This window comes from Sturnus vulgaris, chromosome 12 (assembly GCF_052056855.1).
Source record: "Sturnus vulgaris isolate bStuVul1 chromosome 12, bStuVul1.hap1, whole genome shotgun sequence".
Lineage (NCBI taxonomy): Eukaryota > Metazoa > Chordata > Aves > Passeriformes > Sturnidae > Sturnus > Sturnus vulgaris.
In genome coordinates this window covers 16,887,787-16,900,244 of record NC_142254.1, presented here as the reverse complement: position 1 = coordinate 16,900,244, position 12,458 = coordinate 16,887,787, and the positions used below count along the sequence as shown (strand labels likewise).

At 38.6% G+C, this 12,458-nt stretch overlaps 1 protein-coding gene across 1 annotated transcript in view; it reads right to left on the bottom strand.

Annotated features, from left to right (window-relative positions):
• The window catches only part of CDYL2 (chromodomain Y like 2), a 59,259-nt gene that overhangs the window by 28,742 nt on the left and 18,059 nt on the right, over window positions 1-12,458 (bottom strand). The gene's annotated exons all lie outside the window — the stretch shown is intronic.

Here is a 12,458-nt window from a genome sequence, read left to right as displayed (position 1 = left end):
GCAGTAGGAATTAAGTATTAGAATAATACTTGGTAATGTGGAGAAGGTAGGGAGGATTTTTTGAACAAACATTTTTTTGTTATATATGTCCACCATGAAAAGTCAATCCTGGAAGATCAGCTATGATAAGGAAACCTTCAAAGACTCTTCCAGGTTTTATTTTTTCATTATTTAATCTTTAAATTTTGTTTTTAATATGTAGTTTATGAAGGATAAAGATGCTACTAATGAAAAAAAAATCATTATCATTAACCCAAAGCAGTATTGTTAGTTCAGAAGAATAAATAAGTGGATAGATCATGTAACAGCTTTCACTGCTCTTCAAAGAAAAATCACCTCATGTGAAGAACAACACTGGAATCTGTATGGAGAATTTAACCTTGAAGAAGGGCAATCACAGCAGTGTAAGTAATTGTTCATTTTAGGTCCCTTGTCAGAGCAAACCAGTGGATTAATTCTGTCTGTTCACTGGCTGGAACTGTACATTCATAGAAATCTTGGTGGGTTCCCCAAAGGAGTCTAAATGTAATTAGCAACTAAACATTATACTTCTATCTTAGTTCATTTACATGGGAACTGTGCTAAGATATCTGTCTCTGAGTCATAGTGGACACCTTCCTCCACCTCCAGGGCTCCCACTGCAACATCCCAAACAGCTCCTTCCTGTGCTCTGGCTTATCAAATATCTACACAGAACCACCTCAGAAGCAAAGCAAGGCATCCTCTTTACTCTTAATTTAGCACAGTCCCCTTCAGGATTGCTCTGAGAGGCAAAACAATTAACTGAAGCTCAGCCTGGGCAAGTTTGAGATTATTTGTCTGAAAAGAGGAAAAAGGCTTCACAAAATAAATGAACTGGCTTTTTTTTTTTTCCTCACGTGGGATGTGTGGCTTTCAATTGTCAAACTAATGGTAGACTTATGATCTTGTTAACTTTTTAAGAGAGCAGCTGTCCAAATTATCATTGTCTTTAAAATACTTTCATCTTCCTATCAGGGACCAGCCAGAAAAACTGTACATTGAACCATGGACCTCTGTGTGGGCTGTGGATTTGTTACCTTAATTACTGCAGCTCACTATACTAAAGAACAAAACACATACATATGTATCCTGGGGAAAAAATTAAATTGCTGCTAAACTGAGTAAACCACAGTTATCAGTGCTGGAGAGTCTGGGTTACTGCTTTTCTGTCTGAACCAGATAAACAACACACGCATTCCCCTCCCTTTTAATTCAGGACTTTGGACTTGGAACACAAACTCTGTGTCAGGTTGGTGCTACTTGGGAGTTACTTTGTTTTGTCTTTGTTTTGAGGGATTGCACCACCTTTGTTCCCCAACTTGCTCACTGAAGGAAGAAGCTCAGAAAGGATGGACAAATACCTCATCTTTTTTGGGATCACACACAAAAACCATCTCTCCACCCTCACCTTTTTCCACTCGTGCACACATCTTCACACAGATTTCTTATTTTCCCATTGTTGCTCTATGTGAAGAGGTTTTGTGGAGGGTGTTTTTTAAAATGGAACACATTCAAGTATTTTGGTGATGAGGCATCCTGCATTTCAATTAGGAGGATAAAAGGAGAAAATATGACTAGTCTTTGTTCCTGGGAAATAAAATAATGGCAATGGAGAATGTGATTAACCAGTTAAACACATCATGAAGGGGGAATAAAAGTATTTATGAAATTGGGTCAAATTTAATACATAGTTTCTGAAAAAACATTCAGAAAGCAAACATATTTGGGAAAGTCTAACAATTTAATTACAGCATTTTCAGAACAAAATTACCAATGTTGAAATTGAACTTACTAAAATAAAGAAGGACTAAATAAACTGAAGACAAAATGTTTTTTTTCTGGTCAACCCTCTTTTCAGTTTATTGTTTTGTTGGGGAGAAAATGAAAAAAAAAAAGTAGTTTAATCCAAAATCAGTTTGTTTTTCTTGATTTTTTTTAGTTCAACCATAATACCCAGTGGCTTGACTAATGATGCATAAGAAGTCTGAGTAGATATTTTCCTGTCCTCATTACTGCCTCATTGTTCACCAAATGCATCTGAGGGTAGCATCAAATATACTTGACCTCTCAACATGGTCCTTTTCTATCACAGGGCTTTAAGTTCTTCAGTAATATTTATCCCCTTTAGAGTGCCACTGGGAAGTTCTTCAGTGGATGCATAAATATCAGGGTTTCAGCCACACCTGCTACTGTCTATCTCATTTTCCTTCTATCCACAGTCCACAGTAATAACAAACATCACTACTTCATTTTTTAATGCTGTGTATTTGTTCTAGCAGGTACTACGTGAAATAACAATTCTTCTGTATTTACTTAAGGTTGCACAAATCATATCAGTTTTCTTAATGAGAAATAATTATGTGACAGCTAGTGATTAATAGAAATAATACTTTAAATCCTCCCCTAGAATAAGCAATACATGTTTCTGAGAATATGCAGAAAATATCTAGGCCTCCAGCGTCTGATTTTCCATTTTCCCCCTCGGTTCCATCTTTAATCAGGACTGAGTAACATGTTCCTGAAATGACCTTGGTAGTTACAGTTGCCAAATCCATGATTTCACTATATTTGCTTTGGAAAACTAAGGAGTTAAATTTAATAAAAGTGCAATGACTACAAACAAACTTTGTAGCGTTATCATGGATAAAAGATTGCTAGAAATGTCATGTACCATCACTTCCCTGGATTCTCTCTCTCCTGTCCCTGCTGGCTAATTCTGAATGAACTGAAGTTCTGAAATGTTACCATATAAACACTTTCAAAGAGCACAGATAGAATGAGAACATGGCATCTGTGCAAATGCATCTGCAACACACTTTTTAGCTTCCAAGTAGCCTTAAACCTAGCACTATACACACCTGCACAAACTAGGATGAAAGTCATAAAGAAAAAGCCTTTAAATAGATATCTGCCTTCTATACTCCATGTGAAAAAAATACATTAGTGAATTAAAGTACAAATATCTAGCGCTTCATAAACTTAAGTGTTTTGCTTATGTATGCAGAGTACAACAACCCCGCCACCCTTCCTTCACAGAAAATTCTGGGTCAAAATCATTTAACTGCACAATATTATTGTTTGCTTATCAAAAAAATTAAATCTAGGCTAAGTTAAAAAAGGATAATTCCTATGGAATTATTTCTACAGCTTTAACTATAAAGTCAAAGCAGAGCATATTCATCTCAGTTCTGAAGAACATAAATAAAAATCCTTGTGCTTCCAGAAAACACCTTCTGGGAGGTGAGTAAACTTCTAGAAAAGTTTGAAAGGCTGCATATCTACTTAGTGATTTTCAAAATAAATAAATGTCATCTCCTCTTCTTGCCATGCACATTCATGTAAGCAATTTAAACTCTATCACTGGTGTTCAGATGGTCTCTGTTAGTGAACTCTTCAGAGCATCAGAGCGACTGCATGACAGACACTAGAAAAATTGCCTTTCATTACTGTGATTACAGGACTTGTACTGGTTCATGTGGGTTTTTTTTCCATTGGAAGTCTTTGTCCCATGTTGTGCCTGAGGATGTTGGAAGGGTATTTGAAGAAAGTGCCAAGGAAGTAAAGGCAATAAGATTTCTGAGAGAGATAAAGGCCATCTGATTCAACATGTTTGTCTTTTAAAAATTCAGTATTGCCCTAACTTCCCCCTTTTTGTTACCTTTGCTTTGAGAAATGCTGTGTCTCATTAGCAGTAAGTATTTTGCCTTCTTGTCTTTGTAACTTATTTTTGTTTTTCTTGTATTCGTATTTGTATTTGATTTCACAAAATCTGGTAATTGGAGCATTTGTTCCAGATGTACAAATAATATGGCAACATATCTTCTGAAGCAACCAGTATTCATGTTAGAAAAATAACAATGGAATGGCTGCTGGGACTCTGTTCAGACCCATGGAGTAGGTCCAGCTACGAAAGCCCCTCAGTACTAAATTTGTGTTGTTACCTGGCAGGTCAAAATGAAAGTGGAAGTGCTAGATAATCTTAAAAACGAAAGGGAAGCCATACCTCACCGGAATTACTCTTAGGCAAAACATCAAATGACATCTTCCCAGGAAAAACAGTGAATATCCTGCTAATCTCAAAAGACACTGCTTTTATTCAGTTCCTGCTTTTTTTTTTTTCTTTTTAAGCATAGGAGGTTTTTATTTTCTGTTTTTCGTCTTTCTTAGAAGAGATCTTAAACTTAGTAGGGAACTCCTGGAACTTCTGCATTTTCACTGGGAAAAACCTATCAGCCTGGTATGGAAACTACTGGTATGGAAACCACTGTACTGGGTGCATGTATTCTTCAACACAGACATGGGAAGCCTCAGAACAAATAAATGCTGTAAGATCTCCTGCTGCTCCCTGTCCTGCACCTTTGATTTTCCCCTCCTGAGAAACAGCAACACTGCAAAGGCATCCTGCTATGAGATTCCATGGTTGGGATTTAGATGGAAAACTAGAAGTGCAATGCCATCAGTTGTATTTACAGTAGAGGTGCAGCCATTTGAAGTTACTGCTTAATGTGGTGTTTTCACATTGCTAACTTTTCTGGACCCAACACTTTTCCTGCAGAAGTACACTTTGTTCGTTACCTTTCCCGAGTAACATTTGTGTAAGGGCCCTTTGGCAGAGGGAGTTTCCCTTCATTAGCAGTGGAGATCCAGTGAAGCCCTGGCTGAGGGCCTGAACCAACCACAGCTTCCATGAACACTCATATCTTCAGTGACCTTATGCCAGTTTTCTGGGAAGTCCCACCTATCTGTGAAATTCAGTCTCATTGAAACTGAAATTCTGGTTTGGTCTCCATTGTTCTTTTCTGACTCTCTTCAAACCTGTCCTAGTGCTGCATCTCCAGTCCCACACTGGGGCCTTGGTTCCCCCTTGGTCCCATTTGTCCCTGCTGCTCACTCTATCATTTTCATAACCTTGTTCTCTCTTGTTTTGTTTCCAAAAGATTTTTCCTGGTCAGAACTTAAAGAGTGCTCAAATCTCTCAGTCTGTTAAAGCCATTTCCCTCTCTCACTATAAATTCAAGGATGTAATCTACATCACTTTCTTTTCTTAGGATATGGAAGTGTATGTGTATAAGCTATACCTGTGGGGGAAGTGCCACAATCATTGTGGGTTTTGGAGCAAACAGGAATAAGAATATACACAAGAATCTTGCACTGGAGGGAAGGTGTTTTTGTACAAACTGGTACTGTCCCCTAGAACAAGAAACTTGACAGATGACAAAGGGATCAGAAAGAGACTTTCTGGTCAACCTGTCTAGTCCCTGTCTTTGTAGGCAATTACATCATACAAACCCTTTCATACTGGACATGTTTGTGATACAGAACATATTTCTGTCCAGGCTTATTGCTCATAGGTTGTACAGCAAACAGCTGTTCCTTCCTAAATGCATTCATTTTGTTAAAAATGTTTTAGGCTTTCATTTGGAAAGCAAGAGTGTTTTCAAAGTTGCAGTAGGTCAAAGTAATCTTGAGAATATCCTTTATATAGAGGAAGAATAGGAATTTTTCCTTTGCAATCCAAGAGTGCATCCATGTCAACTGTTATGCAATATGGGGGAGACCTCTTTGGATCTGTTCCTCCATAAATGATTTAAATCCCTTTGACTGACAGACATTAATCTTCACATACAATATATGTGGAAATCCAAAGAACATGGGGGTTTCTCTTTATTTTGAAGCACAGCGACATTTTATTTATCAAATCTCTGTTTTCTTTTGTACAATAAATCAGTTTGTTATTGTACTTCAGTGGTAATAGTTGAAAGGAAACCAAGAAGCAGGACATTCAAAATTCTTGGTGTTCTTTATGCTAAAAAGTGGTCAGTTCTGAACACACCCTCAAGAAACTTGCTGGCACAACTAATTTCTACCAAATTCAATGGGCTACTCCAGTTTTCTACTATCTGAGAGAGTGTGTGTGGGAAATGTGTTTATCAGCAAAAAAGGGTTCAGCACAACCTAATATGGTTCTGATTCTGCCTATACTTCCTTGACAGTACTACAAGTCAGCACAGTTACTCCCTATTTACTTACATGCAAGGAAGTAGGAATCCTTGGGATTTAAACCATGGAGTTTTTAGGTTTTTATTTTAAAACAAGTTTATAAGAACAGGAGCATGACTTGAAGAGACTTCTAAGCAAACCAGTGTTTATATGAACAGATCACTGTTCTCTCAGTAGAACTGCCTGGAATTTCTTAAAAATACTAATGTTTCCAAACAGATTTTGAAATGTGTAAGTAAGGCTTAAAAAATAAAAGTATGACTATCACTAAAGGTAGTCAACACTTCCTTCAACATTAAAGCAACTCCAGAAATGCAGGAAGCAATTATTAATTTACATGAAAATTTTACCTGAAATAATTAGAAAAAGATTAATGCTGTTTTCTTTTATATTCACTGGCAGTTTTTTCTCCTCTACCTTATTCATTTATGGCTTTTTTTTGGTGTTTTTTGTACAGTTCACTCAGTATTTTTCTTCACCATATGGGCTTCATTCAGATTCAACTCAAGGCCAGAACTTCAGTTCAACACTTTTACATCTATCCCAAAGCTTAGTCAGAAGTGAAGATTCCACATTAAAAAAAAATACAAAGGTTTAGCTATAATACAGCATAAACAAATATTTGAACTATTTGCTGTACTACCACTCAGTGAGTCATTGCTTTCCAAATGCTACTGGTACAACTGTCATAAAACAAACCACATGTTCTTGTGGGGTAGGTAGAAAAATATTTTCTTAGCCCTTTTACAGCAAAGTGGTAAACTTGAGCACAAAGATGTGAAAGGCTTGGTTTGGGGGAGCCCTGCGTCACTAGATGTGTCTATAGGTGCTGAGGATTTGGGGTTTTGGATGTTCAGAGAGGCTTTACCAACTGAAGAGAGAGGCTTGCAAAGGTCACATGGCAAAGAGGAGACGAGGGACAAGAGGGGACTACAAGGGGACACTGGTCAGTCCAAGTGGCTACTGTATGAAAGGGCTCAAAGTGGATTTTACAGCGATATCTGAGGCAGGATAATGCGATCGTTTTGCAGAGATCTTCAAGGATTGAAATGACAGCTTGGTAAAAATGAAGGCTCTGGGTTGGAAAACAAGACAAATGGACAATGAGATGTAGTTACTCCAAAATCGGGGATATAAACCAGCAGTTTTTGTGTAAAGAATCTCCAGTGGCAGTAGGCGTTTTGTAGCTCTTGCACATAGGGAGATATAACTATTTTTTAAATTACTGTCACGGCTTAGAAATTATATTCTCCAATTTAGTACTCCCACTGAAACCACCCTCTGCTCCCTCTCCAATTGGAGGCACAAAAGGCAAAGACCATGGGTTGAGATACAAACTATTTACTGGAAACAGCAACGAGATAAGAAAAATGAACAGGAACAGCAAAAAGAGGTATAGGAAAATAAATAATTGACACGGAGAAACTCCCGTAAGTAAACAATAGCAGACAGCTCCTTTTACCAGATTTTCTTGACTGGAAGAAACCCCCTCTCCCTGAAAGAGTCCCTTTCCCTGTCCCCAGCAATGATGTGAGGTGTTATAGAAGAACATCAGGGTCTTGCCCATGCCCTCCTGACTATCACAAAAAATTAACCCTGTCCTGGCCAGGACCAGGATAACAGCAAGACATACCTGACAGAGAAGCAAATAAAAAATAATCCCCAGCTGATGGGTCTGAATGTGAAGAAGGACAGTAATCTCTCTCCCCATCACTGACCCAGAAGGGAGAAGAAAATGCAGAACCTTGTCCATGTTATATGAGTGACTGGACAGGGATAAGGTAATATAACAAGGATAAATCATAATATATACACTTCATACTTTCTATCCAGGCTAGAATAGGGGCAACTGGTTTGGAACATCCATATAGCAAAAGTAGTAACAGTCAAATTTGTGAACAATACCATGCAGGGATAGGTTTTAAAGAGAAAGGGCTAAAAATAGATGACTTTGTACAATACAGAAGGCTGAGGGGCGATCCTTTGAGTGAAAAGTTGAAGTAGCAGTTTGTAAAGTAGTGGGATAATAAGGGAAGAAAACTCATGAAACACAAAGGTTTCTTTCAGAATTCAGTAGAATTCCTCATCTTCTTGGTTACACAAATGAAGTTAATGTGGTGGCAGAATACAGGAAAGAGCCAAAAAGAAAGGTAGAGCAGGAAAAGGAATAAAGAAACATGCTATAATGGCATGACAGGAACACAGAATATTACAACTAAGTATCCAGGATACCAGAGCAACATCACAGAAAAATGGCACAGAAAATTTCAAAAATTATCTGTGAAGGAGTGTTGTCAAAAAGGACGAATAATACATTGTTATCCCCTCAGAAATAGCATTCAGATGAGCAGGGTCAGTAGGCCAAGTTTTGGCTTCAATTATTGCATTGGTTTTCACGGCAGATTTAATTTGTGTTTGAGATTTGAATTCTGCCCAGTGTAAAACCAACTTCCTACTGGTGCTTGGAAGGACAAACTATCTTATGGACAGTAGTAAAGGCAGTTATGAAAGCTGTCAATGATCATCAGACATCTTATATCATCTGAGAGTGCAGCTAATGGGAAATCTGCATTTAAAACATGGGGACAGTGCTCTGAACATGGAGATGCAGGGTGTGAAAGCATATCCATTGATTTAACAGAAGTGTGCTTTGGAGCAATCAGCTGGGCTCTGAGGAGGCTGTTTGCTTCCAGGGTGGGTGAAAGGCACTGACACATCTGGGCTTGTTGCAGTGCCTGCAGTGAGTCAGGCTGACCACACCACACTGCATGGCACGCTCTGGTCACACGCTGCCCTGAAACTCCTCTGGCAATGCAGAGCCCCCAGGAGCTGCCATCACAGCCACTGATGGTGCTGCTGAGGAGAAAACCACAGATTACCTGCTGTCCTCAGGCCCCACATCTCTTAAAAGCTGCCTTTGGCAACAGATGGACACCATTCCTTGGTCTCACCTAGTCCTCTGTCAGCCCTGCTAATTAACTCAAGCCAAGGACTTGTTAACTGATGAATCCTGAGTTCTTTCAGGTCATCATGATTCCTGATGATAAGGTTTCAGCCAAATGTTGGCAGTCCTTGCAGTCACACGGGTTGCTCTAGACTGGAATCTTTCCTTTCACGGAGGTCCTGAGGAACAACACTGGCGTTTCTCAGGCAGCAAGGTACAGACCCTGCCATCCTGCTCCAAGCACCTGCCAGATCACTCCAAGGGTTGCTGTGGAGGCATGTGCACCTTCTCCATGCTGCAGCTACCTTCTGTTTCTGTTCAGAGATGGTACAGACCCATCAAGTGTCAGGGTGAGACTGGAACCCTGATGAAGCAAGGAGCCCTTTAGAAATGTCTATGCTCGAAGCAGTATTGAATATGTAAGTAGTGAATATATTACTGAGGAAATTTTCCATGTATTTGTTAGTCAGATTCCTAACTTGGCAGTTGTGTGAATACCTCAGCTGCTCCTGGATGCATTTGCAGCAATGATGTGGCAAAGGGCTTTGTTCCATGTCCCTCTGTAAAACAGGGCAATTACAGAATTATATTTTTATAAATGTAGGTTTTTCTGAGATTTATTCCCTACATTTGTCTCACTGGGACTGGGCTAGTGTATGTTCTTTTTGTGGCACTATGCCAGTCACAAACTGGAGCTGGGGAAGGCTGCAGCTGTCCGCTTGTTATTAATTGAGGGTTAGTGCAGAGACCAATGCACATTGGTGCTCCAACACCCAAACTGTTTTCCAGATACTTCATGAATGGAAGCTTAAATTCCCACTTTAGTATAACAAACCTCTGAGTCACATTTAATACTAAGATCCCACAAGCAAATGGTTTATTAGCTTACAAAAAAGACTTTTAACTTCTAGGACTCTTATGAACTGGACAGCTAATTAATCTGATTCTAATGAGTCAATAATAATCTTCTGCTGTCCCCACTGTCATGCCTAGCACAAACCATACATGTGTTCAAATACTGATGTCCACAGAGGCTGTGGAATATCCACCCTTAGAGATATTCAGAACTTGACTGAGCAAGACCCTGAGTAACCTAATTAAGTTGGTGCTGCCTTAAGCATGGGGTTGGATCAGATGATCTCCAAAAGTCCCTTCCAACTTGCATTACTCTATGATTCTGTAATACATTTTGCCTAAAATATTTACTAATAATTTACTAATTCTTTATTAATCCTTTTCCACTTAGAAAAGCATCTCAATTTGGAAAACGGAGTTCTGTGCACTCTGTGGAAGTGTGTGTGTGTGAATTGACTCAATTAATCTGAGTTTAGATTCACCAAGCAGCTGGAAGGGAGCATCCCAAAATCAACTTTGAACTTCCAATTTTCTTTGACCTGGCACCATCAAGGTTTGTTTGCCTTCAGTCATATAGCAAGGTGAATCCAGTCTTTGAGATGTACAAAGTAAAGATGGGCTGAAAGACTGAGGTCAGCTGCTCACAAGGTTAAAAAGATTTTCTTAGTCATTAAATGGCTGTTTTTTAATACTGAGATACATTGTGAAGTCATTCCTCAGTGTCTTTTCAGTGTTTGAATAAACATTCAGTATTCATGGTATAAGCACAACAAGGAATGTTCTTAACTGGGGTGTGAACATACAACATGCTCCATGGCAACAGCTGTATATTTGCTCTTGGTTCAATATGATGGAATTAAAGACAGGGATAAGAGGGATAAGGTGCCAAACCTTTGCCACAAAGCTAAGAGGAAACAGCTTATAAAAGTATACTTGTGTTTCCTGTACCTGTCCTGGAGGTTTGTGCTGAGGTAGTAATAGAGTGAGTGTTCTGCAAGATAGGATGCTTAGATGGGGCTTCAAGGTCAGAGTTTGTGTTTCTACTCCTTGTCACCATCTCAACTTTCTCTTTGTTTTTATGTGCCTCATCCAAAAAGAACACCCACTCTGTGAAGTAATTTGAGACCTGGTGTTGCAAATGGGAAAGATGCATTGAAATAATCTGCATGTAGAGCAGTGTACAAAATGAAAATTTTGGTGAGGCACATCTGTTTTGAAGCGTAGTGAAAAATAAAAAATTGGAAAAAATCCCAAGATTGACTTGAGCTGTAGATGTGCATTTTGTACTGGTGCTCACTGCTTGCATCCCATAGTTTGGGAGCAGAATATGCAGTATAATGACCTGACAAGACCAAAAGGTTCCTGGCATACTTGGGAGGGGGAAGCTCACAAGATGAATACATGGGAAAAAGGCTACAGCTTTTACAGGAATAACATATGGAATTTCTGATCACACTTCAACCATTGTTTCTCTCCAAAGAGCAGTTGTGTACAAAGGTATACAGAAAGAATATAATAGAAATAAACAGTAAGACCTAAGATAGACAGGTATTATATTCTTAGTACCTCAGCAGAAATACTGATAAATAATGGGAAAAGTTTTGCTTTTATTATGCTTATAATGTATTATATGTGCTTATATGCTGTAGTTCAATGAAGGAACATAAACCTCACCCTTTTGGAATATTTTTAGGGCTAATAATTCATGTAAGATATCTAGAAGAACTAATCTTGCCTTCTAGATAATAGGAAAGTATTTCATGTTTTGAAGATTTCAACTAGATGTGCATGTTTAATTTTTAAATTTTGATTCCAAGGAAACAAGAAACTTTTGTGGTCATGCGAGAAGGATTTAAACAAACTATTTGTTTTTTATATAATCAGAGGATTTCCCCAGAGAGTATATATTTCCCCAATTACCACTCTGAAATGTTAATTTCATAGTCACAAAGCACCATGTAAACCTATCCTGCTACATGGGTACTAATGATCACTACTGTTATTTAGCAGCATTGCAGGTGGAGCTTAGAGTAGTGAGCTCTTTAATACATAGTGTGCCATAACGTTTGACTTGTTCTTGAAATGAAATGGTCAGAGTATGTTAATCACAAAATCTACTACAGAGTGTCTGTCAGAGAAGTGCTAATGATTGCCCAGTGTGCCCCAAAGACAGAGATGTTAGTTTTGCTGTGCAAAAATTCAGTGTTATTGTGGAAAAGACCTTGCCCTTGGCTGCTGAATGTCACATGGACTGTGCAGTACAGGGCAAAGGCAGCACTGTATGCTCCGGGATCTTTACAGTTCTTGCCTTGCTGATTCCATTAATGCAACAATCATAAATAGTTAGTGCAGCCTTTAAAAGGCAAGTTTGCACCTGTGAATTACTTCTAGAGGGAATTGCAGATATTTTATGACACGTGTAAGGATAAATACTGGTTAGATGACACTGGGGAAAAATGGATGGAATAGTCTCCAGTTTCTCTCTAAATGGCTGGTAAGAGTCTTCCGAAGGTGACAGGAAGGGAGAAAAAGGTGTCTGAATCACCTGTACCTCTCCTATATTTTGCATTTTTGTTCAAGATAATCTGAATATCTGAAATCTTTCAACTTTCAGTTGTTTGGTGATGTACGTTCTCAT